This window comes from Rutidosis leptorrhynchoides, chromosome 9, assembly GCF_046630445.1.
Source record: "Rutidosis leptorrhynchoides isolate AG116_Rl617_1_P2 chromosome 9, CSIRO_AGI_Rlap_v1, whole genome shotgun sequence".
NCBI lineage: Eukaryota > Viridiplantae > Streptophyta > Magnoliopsida > Asterales > Asteraceae > Rutidosis > Rutidosis leptorrhynchoides.
Window position 1 is genome coordinate 343,883,013 of NC_092341.1, and position 8,691 is coordinate 343,891,703.

Consider the following 8,691-nt stretch of genomic DNA (forward strand, 5'->3'; position numbering starts at 1 on the left):
CGTTTAGGACTAGTATAGTAAATACAAGGTCACTGCCTATCCATGAGCCAGCATTCCATAATATCGGCAAAGTAACTGATGAAATTGTAACATGCACTTGTTTTAGCCTTATCTGAATTACAAATTTTATCGTATTTACTTTACTTTACTTTAATCTAGAAAAATACAAAATTAGGTAATCACCCACTACTCCTGCACCTTAGAATTATCTTAAGATGTATATATAGGTTCGATTCTATTGATATCTCAAAAATATGACTCTAGGTCATACTTCCCTTACTCATAATAAGGAGTAGTACGATTTAGGCCCCGCTAAATATAAATTTAAAACAAGTACCTCCCTCTTGGTGGCTGACTCTGACGTGCTGCGACCTAACGACACCGCACAAAATAAAACCATCTGTTTCGGTCATATCAAGAGGGAACCTAGTTTTTGGCGCCGCTGCCAGGAACTGGTATCGAAAAATACAGCTCTCTATCAAACTCATTCACAAACATTTAAGTGGTGTCTAAGAAAGACAATAATACACGGACTTGGTTGTTGGATTTTCTGAACAGTCTCTAATTATATTGGAACCAAAAGGATCCTACCTCTCTGTAGTTGGCCTGGCCACTTGGTTTGTTGAATAGTTCGTGCGAAGCTCTGTTATCAAAATACCAGGGAATCAGTAGTAAGAACCAAAAACATATCTATATTTAGGATAATTAGAATACCTTAGCCTAGAATATCTTAGACTACTTTAGAATAAGATTACCTTAGATTACTTTAGATTAATCATTAGCTTGCCTTATACTAAATTAGGAAACTAGTTTATCTGTTTAAAATTTAAAACAAAAAAAAGAGGCATACCCAGTGTATGACCCAAACTCGATCTAGAGCAGGGCCGTTGTTATTCGTACCTGATCCAGACGCCATAATCTCTAGAGCACGCAACGAAGCTCGATTCAGGAAACAAATGGCGTTACGCATTACTTTAGCAGAAAACACTAAGCCCTCGATTGAAGGTCGAGAAGGACCGATCAGATTCCCAGAGATTCAAGGACACTCGTTCGAGTTAAAACATCACATCATTCTGCTCATCCAGAATGGCTGTCAATTCCACGGATTACCGAATGACGATCCTAATTCTCACCTCAATAAATTCATCTCTCTTTCGAACTCCTACAAGAAGCCAGGGATAGGACAAGATATAGTCCGACTATACTTGTTCCCCTATTCTCTCACTCATCATGCACAAACATGGTTCGAATGACTAGAAAAATATTCCATCACGTCTTGGACGGAGATGGCTACTAAATTTCTCACCAAATATTTCCCTCCTTCTAAACAAACCAAGATTAAGAATGACATCATTAACTTCAAACAAAGTTATGATGAATCTCTTTACACTGCATGGGAGTGATTCAAAACCCTGCTGAAGAAATGCCCTAATCACCAGTTAGAACGGTCAGCCCAAATCTGCACCTTCTACAATGGTCTTACGGTAAATCATAGGACGACGATCGATGCCGCCGCTCAAGGAAATCTGATGAACCAAACCGCAGACGAAGCATGGGAGTTGTTCGAGAACATGACAATGCATCATCATAACTGGAACAGTGGTGAAACAACTTCATCATCTGCACCACGCTCCGCGCTTAATAATCAAAATGAGGCCATCAAATCTCTCACAGACAAGATGGAGTCTCTTGCCAAACAACTCGGAGAATTGAAGACGCAGCCGCAACAAGTAAACCAGGTATAGGCCTGTGTTAACTGTACCAACCCACAACCTACTGAAGAATATCAAGTTGAGTACAAAAACCCTGACAGTTCAATCTGTTATGTTCAATACCCAGGTCGCCAATCAAATCTCAGCTTCAATCAACAACCTAGGGTTAACCAATTCCAAAGAAACAACCAACCTTTTCGCTATCGATACCCACCTTATCCACTCCAATAATCTAAATTGACATACGATCAACCACTTCATTCACTGGTCCACCAGCTGCGGAAAATTCCCCAACCACCCAAATTATAAAAGTAACCAACCCCACTCTCGGAACTGATGATCAGTTAACACAGTTCATTCAAGGACAACAACAGCTAAATCAGAGAACTGCATCTAGACAAGACCAGACAGAGATACTAATGAGAAATCAACTGGCTCTTCTCAAAGTCTAGAAACGCAGCTCGGATAGTTATCACAACGCCTTGAAACCCGACCACAAGGAAGGTTACCTAGTAATACTATCCAAAACCCCCACATAGAGGAAGCTAAACAAATGGACTCAGTAATCCCAGGAGAAGAACCACGGAGAAGGTCAGCTAGAATCAAGAACAAATCGACATATACTCAGCAGTTGTCCACCGCAACTCCGGTTCGTGTACCCTATCCTGGAAGATTACAGGAAGAACCATCCAAGCTTGATTCCTTCAAACTTGATGGAAGATTCCTGGACACCGTGTCCAAAGTGCCTAATCAAAAGAGATATATCCGAAGGCTTCTCTATACAAAGGAAAAGATACCAAATTCTAACAAAATTCCACTGAGTGAAGACTGCTAAACAGTGCTCAGGAACTCTCTACCAAAGAAGCTAGGAGATACGGGCCGTTTCATTTTCCCGTGTTCCATCTATCAATCTGGAACCATTCATGCGCTAACAGATTTAGGAGCAAGTATCAACCTAATCCCCTACTCTCTCTACAAGAGATTAGAGTTAGGAGACTAGTCACTAACCAAAATGACAATCCAACTTGCCGATCATTACAATTTGATATCCTAAGGGCATAGTTGAGAACGTCTTGGTGAAAGTCGACAAATTCTTGTATCCTACGGATTTCGTAGTGATGGACATTCAGGAAGACCCACACACACCAATAGTGTTCGGAAGACCTTTCATGAATACGGCTAGAACAGTCATTGATGTGTGCAATCAAACCCTGATCTTACGATCACATGTGGAGAGCATTACCTTCAAAATTGACCGACCTACCGATCTTTATGGACAGGCAAAGATGTTTGCTATTTCCACCAGACAAATCACTTCCGATGATGAGTCCCCACCACCAGCCGAAGATATCGAGATGGGTGTCGAATCACAGTTTGTTGATGACCCAGAAATGGAATAAGAGGATCCCAGCGAAGAAATAGAGGAAGAGGAAGAACCTGAGGAGGAAGAGGAAATGGAAGACGTAAAAGAAACTGCGATAATATCATCTCCAAGCCCGGAGCATCATGAAGATTTAATGAGGCTCGAGACTAAAGATCACAGTTTAATCATTCGATTCAAGAATAAGACTGATAAGGTTGACGTTAAGGATATAGAAATTGACCCCGGGAGTGTCAAAGTGAAGAACCATGATACTGCAGAGACCCATTCATTGGAGAAATCTTCAGAAGATTATTCTACCGATGGTGATGAGGAAGAGCAACACGAAGACATTTTCTCATATTATCCATCCGAACCAGATCAAGAGGAGCCGAACTCTTCTTCAGATCGGATTCCGATCATATCCACTCACGCTGACATGATAACCTTCATCAATGACACCGATGAATTTGAAGAGATTCTTGAACCCATCCATAAATCAACAATCGATTACACGCTACGCTTAATCGAAAGAATCACGGCTATCAAGAACGAATAAGATCGTTATCTCCAGAGAGAAGACGATAATGTTGAAATCCTAGAAGAACGCATTCAAGACTTTATCAATACCCTTCACGATCATATCTACCGCGAAGAAAGGCAACGAGAGCATGACTCAGTAGTCCGCACTATTCTAGAGACGAGATTTTATCGAGATCAGAAGATCATTTACTCTAAGGTTTACAATGCCTTAGCTGTAACGACCTGACCAAAACTGTTATTGACGGCGCCGTTAACTTAGGTCCCGTTGCGTGGTCGTAGTCCCTATATGAGACTCGTTTGACCAAAATTATGTCGCATTCATTTGAAAGGTACAAGACTTGCAAGTTTAGTTTACAAAACCGTTCGACAACAAGTCTAAGTTTACAAAAGTCATAAAGTATAAATGAAATAACTTGCGACATAATTAGTTTAAAAACACAGTTGCTATAAATAGCGTAAGTATGTAAACAAAAGTTTGAATCCAAAAGTGCTATCCCTAGCGTATGCATGCATGGTTGACTCCAATCAAGTAATCAAAGAGTGCGGAAGCATGTATCAAGTAGCCAAGTATGAACCTGAGAAAACATGTAGAAAACTGTCAACGAAAAACGTTGGTGAGATCATAAATGTATTTGTAAAAGTATGTTTTTGAATCACAAGGTTTAGTATCAAGCGTATACATCTCTAAAGATGTGTTTGTATCAAAAAGTATACATCTCAAAAGATGTTATTTGTAAACCATAAGATTTAGTATAAAGTGAATATCAAGCGTATACATCCCAAAAGATGTTGTCTGTATCACGAGCACCCAATTACCAAAACTTAACTGAATCTTACCTCTGCATAATAGTGTTAGAACCTACACTATATACCGAAAATACGTTTCATCCGTCAGATGAGGGTTCGTCAAACCCGCATGGCCACACAACATAATTTCTCGCTCACACCCTACAAGTGTAACTAATAGTAATTGAACTTGAGGATTTTCGTTCTAACTCGTATGTATCTTTGCTCTTGTATTCGCATTTATATTCAAAGTATGAAAGTATAAACCGTATAAATGTATATAAAGTATATGTTTCTCAGCCCACGATTTAAAAGTATAAAAGTATTTGCAAAGGTGGGACTATGATCTCACCTCGAGTGCACGAGTATAAAAGTACTTCACAAAGTAACGTATGCATGAAAGTTGCTTAGCCTTGACCTAAACAAGTAAGTTGTATCAATTAACCGGTTACGATACAAGGTCGGGTGAAATGTGTTCAATTAGTCCTATGGCTCGTTACTACTCGATTAAATATAGCATGTGAATCAATTTGTCAAGTTTCATACAAGAATCCCGTATAAAAGCATGTTAGAACGATTGCATAAAAGTTTGGTTAAGTTTGACTAAAAGTCAAACTTGGTCAAAGTCAACGAAAAAGTCAACACGTTCGGGTCGGGTCCCGAACTATTTTTCTGAGGTTTTTATTCATATATAAGCATGTTAGAACAAGTTTCATGTGAATCGGAGGTCGGTAGCTAGTCAAACATTTCACGTGAAATGGGTCCAAGAGGTCAGAATCTGGCCAGGTGATTCTGCGCGCCGCGCGGGGATGTGGCGCGCCGCGCCACTACCTGGGCAGAGAATTCTGGTCAGTTTTTCCAAGTGTGCACGAACCAAAACCTTTTCTAACACAACACTTGACCCGCAAACACTTATAATGCCTATCATACATCGTTGGAAAGGTATTTTGACGAGGAATGCAACTAAGTACATATTATCAATCAAAACATGCATTTAAAATAATCAAATTCTCATCAAATGTTCAATGAACGTTCATAATCAAAGTTTCAAGTTTGTAAAACGCATTTCATGATTCGGGCAACCAATTTACATGTATGATATGCCGTTTTGAAGGTAATGAAGCATACATTACTACTAAACACTAACAATTAACATTTCATGGCATTCAAGCATCAAAAGTTCATGTCAAGAACTATCAAACCCTAGTCAAACATCACAAAATCCTTAATCGGGTTTTTGAAGTTTTCTTAATCAACCTACACATCAAAATGTAGCTAATGATACTAGTAACACAATTAAAACATGAACTTTAACAATTAAACAACTTTTAATCATCCAAAATCAAAGATTAAGCTAACCCACTTCAAAAGTTCAAACTAGTTACTCAAATCAACAAATCGAGCAAACAAAACATATATTCATGCTAGACACGAGCCATAGACACTAACTAACACAATTTCAAGTCAAAAACACGAATTTAAAGAAATCTAGAGTTTTAGAAATGTTACCCAAAATCAATGAAGTTAGTATCCAATCGTAGAGGATGATGAGAGGATCACGAAAATGTAATTTGTTTTGTGATGAACTTCCTTGATTGAATTTAGATGATAAATCTTTGATGTTGGGGTTTGAGAGAAATTATGGAAGTAGTAAGAATGAGGGAGGTGGAATGGATGGAGGAGGAGGCCACTTTGACTATTTGACCTAGTCAAATTTTTGCCCACTTGGCAAGTTTAGTCCCTCAAGTTTCAAGCGGGTGCGGGAATTAACCAAACGAATATTTTTAAAACGCAAGTTAACGAGAGATGTTGTAATCGAGTAACGGGATTATCAAGAACATTAGTTAACGAAGTGTACTAATATAGGTGACGAAAGATGTTATTAAAAAAAAAGACGGTATTAAAATAAATTTAACGGAAAAACGCGGGATGTTATATTATCCACACCTCAAAAGAAATTTCATCCCGAAATTTAGTTGGAAGTAGTAGTTGTTGAATCTTCCTCGAGATCTTGTGTTGCCAATTCTACGAGTGAGGGAGGAGTACGTTCTAGGGTATTTCAACGAACTTTGACGGTCGGGGTTTAACGTCGTCTTAAAGTTTGGGTTCACAATTCATGGTTTCAACCGGTCCTCCTAGGAATGAAGTTTATCGTCGATAGTAAGCTTATCGAAAAGGAATGACAAGTTCTTGTTTCGCAAAACACATCTTTAAGTTGATACATCGAATGTAGGATAAACGGAGACTCGAAATGAGTCGGAAAATCTAGATGACAAGCAACGAGTACAATACGCTCCATGGTTTCAAAAAGGATTAGTATATCGCGGATTTAGCATTCCTATGTTTCCCGAAACGGTTTACACCTCCTCAAGGTGCGACTTTTAACGTGACGCGGTTTCCCATGGAATTCGAAAGGTTTACGTGTAACATCGGCATAGCTCCTGGTGATTACGAGTCACGTTGGGTCTTGCTTGAATATGAATAAATCCTCTCGATTGCTCATGAATAAGCTCGGCCCCGGTGAATTGATCATCGTTTAATTGGTTTCGACAAAAAGGAGGATGACGTTTCCGGTCACATGTGGTTTCAAAAGGTGTGACGTTAAGAATCGAATGATAACTATCGTGGTAAGAGATTCTGGTTAAAGGCAAGACTTTTCTCAAATGGTTTGAAGTTGGTAACACAAATTCGTATTACGGTTTCCAAGGTTTGAATCGTATGTTTGTTCGGTCCGTCGGGTTTTGGATGGTACGCGGTACTCATGTCTAAACGTGGTCCCGAGGCTTTTTGTAAGGCACTCCGAAATCTAGAAGTGAAACGAGGATCTCGATCCGAAACAAAGTACATTCCGTAAGGTATATTTGAACAAGTTTGTTAGGACAAGTTTCTCAAGAAAATTCGCGTCGCGGAAGATTTATCGGTTTCCAAATACGTTCGTCGAGACTATTCACCCTCGAGGCGAATACTAGTATAACGTGAAGAGTCTCTCTCCATTGAGAATTTAAAATAAAAGATTTCCTGAACCAGAATTACGAGTGTAAGGCGAGAGAAGTTTCCGCCTCGATGCGAGCATAACGAGTAAATTGTAGTTAGTTAATAAGACTGTGCGAGGACGAGATAGTATACACGTGTAACATACGGTTGAAGTCGAAAGGAATCGGTAATTCATTCGGAAGCATAAGTATAGTTCGACAAAAATCGAAGGTGTGTCCCCGGTATGGTTGTTATCAATATTCTCGGAGTTTTCAGATGTTCAACATGAATAGATGAAGTCATGTACATGGCTCATGGTGGTGTTTAGGTTGATCGAGTCTAACCACCATCACGTGTCACTAGAACTTTGGTATGTCTTACCGTAATATAACCACGTTGATTGAGTGTCGTTATATTACGCTAACTCATACCTCCATTCCCACATCACTCTATAGATTCAAGTTCGTGTAATCGTGAAGTTTAAAATAAACAAAGTGTAACGACGTCTTTAACGTGACTCGTATTGAATCGAAAGAATTAGTGCAACTATAAAGAAGCGTTCCCCGAGGGAAGTGTATAAATGATTGTTCACGTCAATGTGGTTCGAGTCAGACAATAAGGTATTCAGGTATGAAAAGAGTAACGAGTCATGATAACGAGTAGCACGCAACCGTAGTGATAAATGTTGATGACGATACTCACCTAGAGTAGTGATGGTAGTAACACCAAAAAGTAGATAGTAAGAAACACCAGCGGGAAACTGATAGTAAGTTGAAACGGTGGCAAATAACAATCCGGGAGACAGAGTTCCCGAACAAGTGTGACTAATGAAGTCGTCGTCATCCATACGTGTATGAATCATGAATTTACGTGTGTTACCAAAAAGTGGCGGAATACGAGTTCGTATGATGAAGGTTGGGTACCATTAAAAAGTTTGCCTAAGAATGATTCAAGTATAATGCACAAGTAGTCAAGTAAGTGCTATCTATAGCAAATGTATGTCAGAATGCAAATGCTAACTATCCGGTTGTAGTCTAGATTCACTAATGCGTCCTAACGACTCTGTCAGACACACTAATGCACATCCTAGTTCCCTACAACCAACACTCTGATACCACTTGTAACGACCTGACCAAAACCGTTATTGACGGCGCCGTTAACTTAGGTCCCGTTGCGTGGTCGTAGTCCCTATATGAGACTCGTTTGACCAAAATTATGTCGCATTCATTTGAAAGGTACAAGACTTGCAAGTTTAGTTTACAAAACCGTTCGACAACAAGTCTAAGTTTACAAAAGTCATAAAGTATAAATGAAATA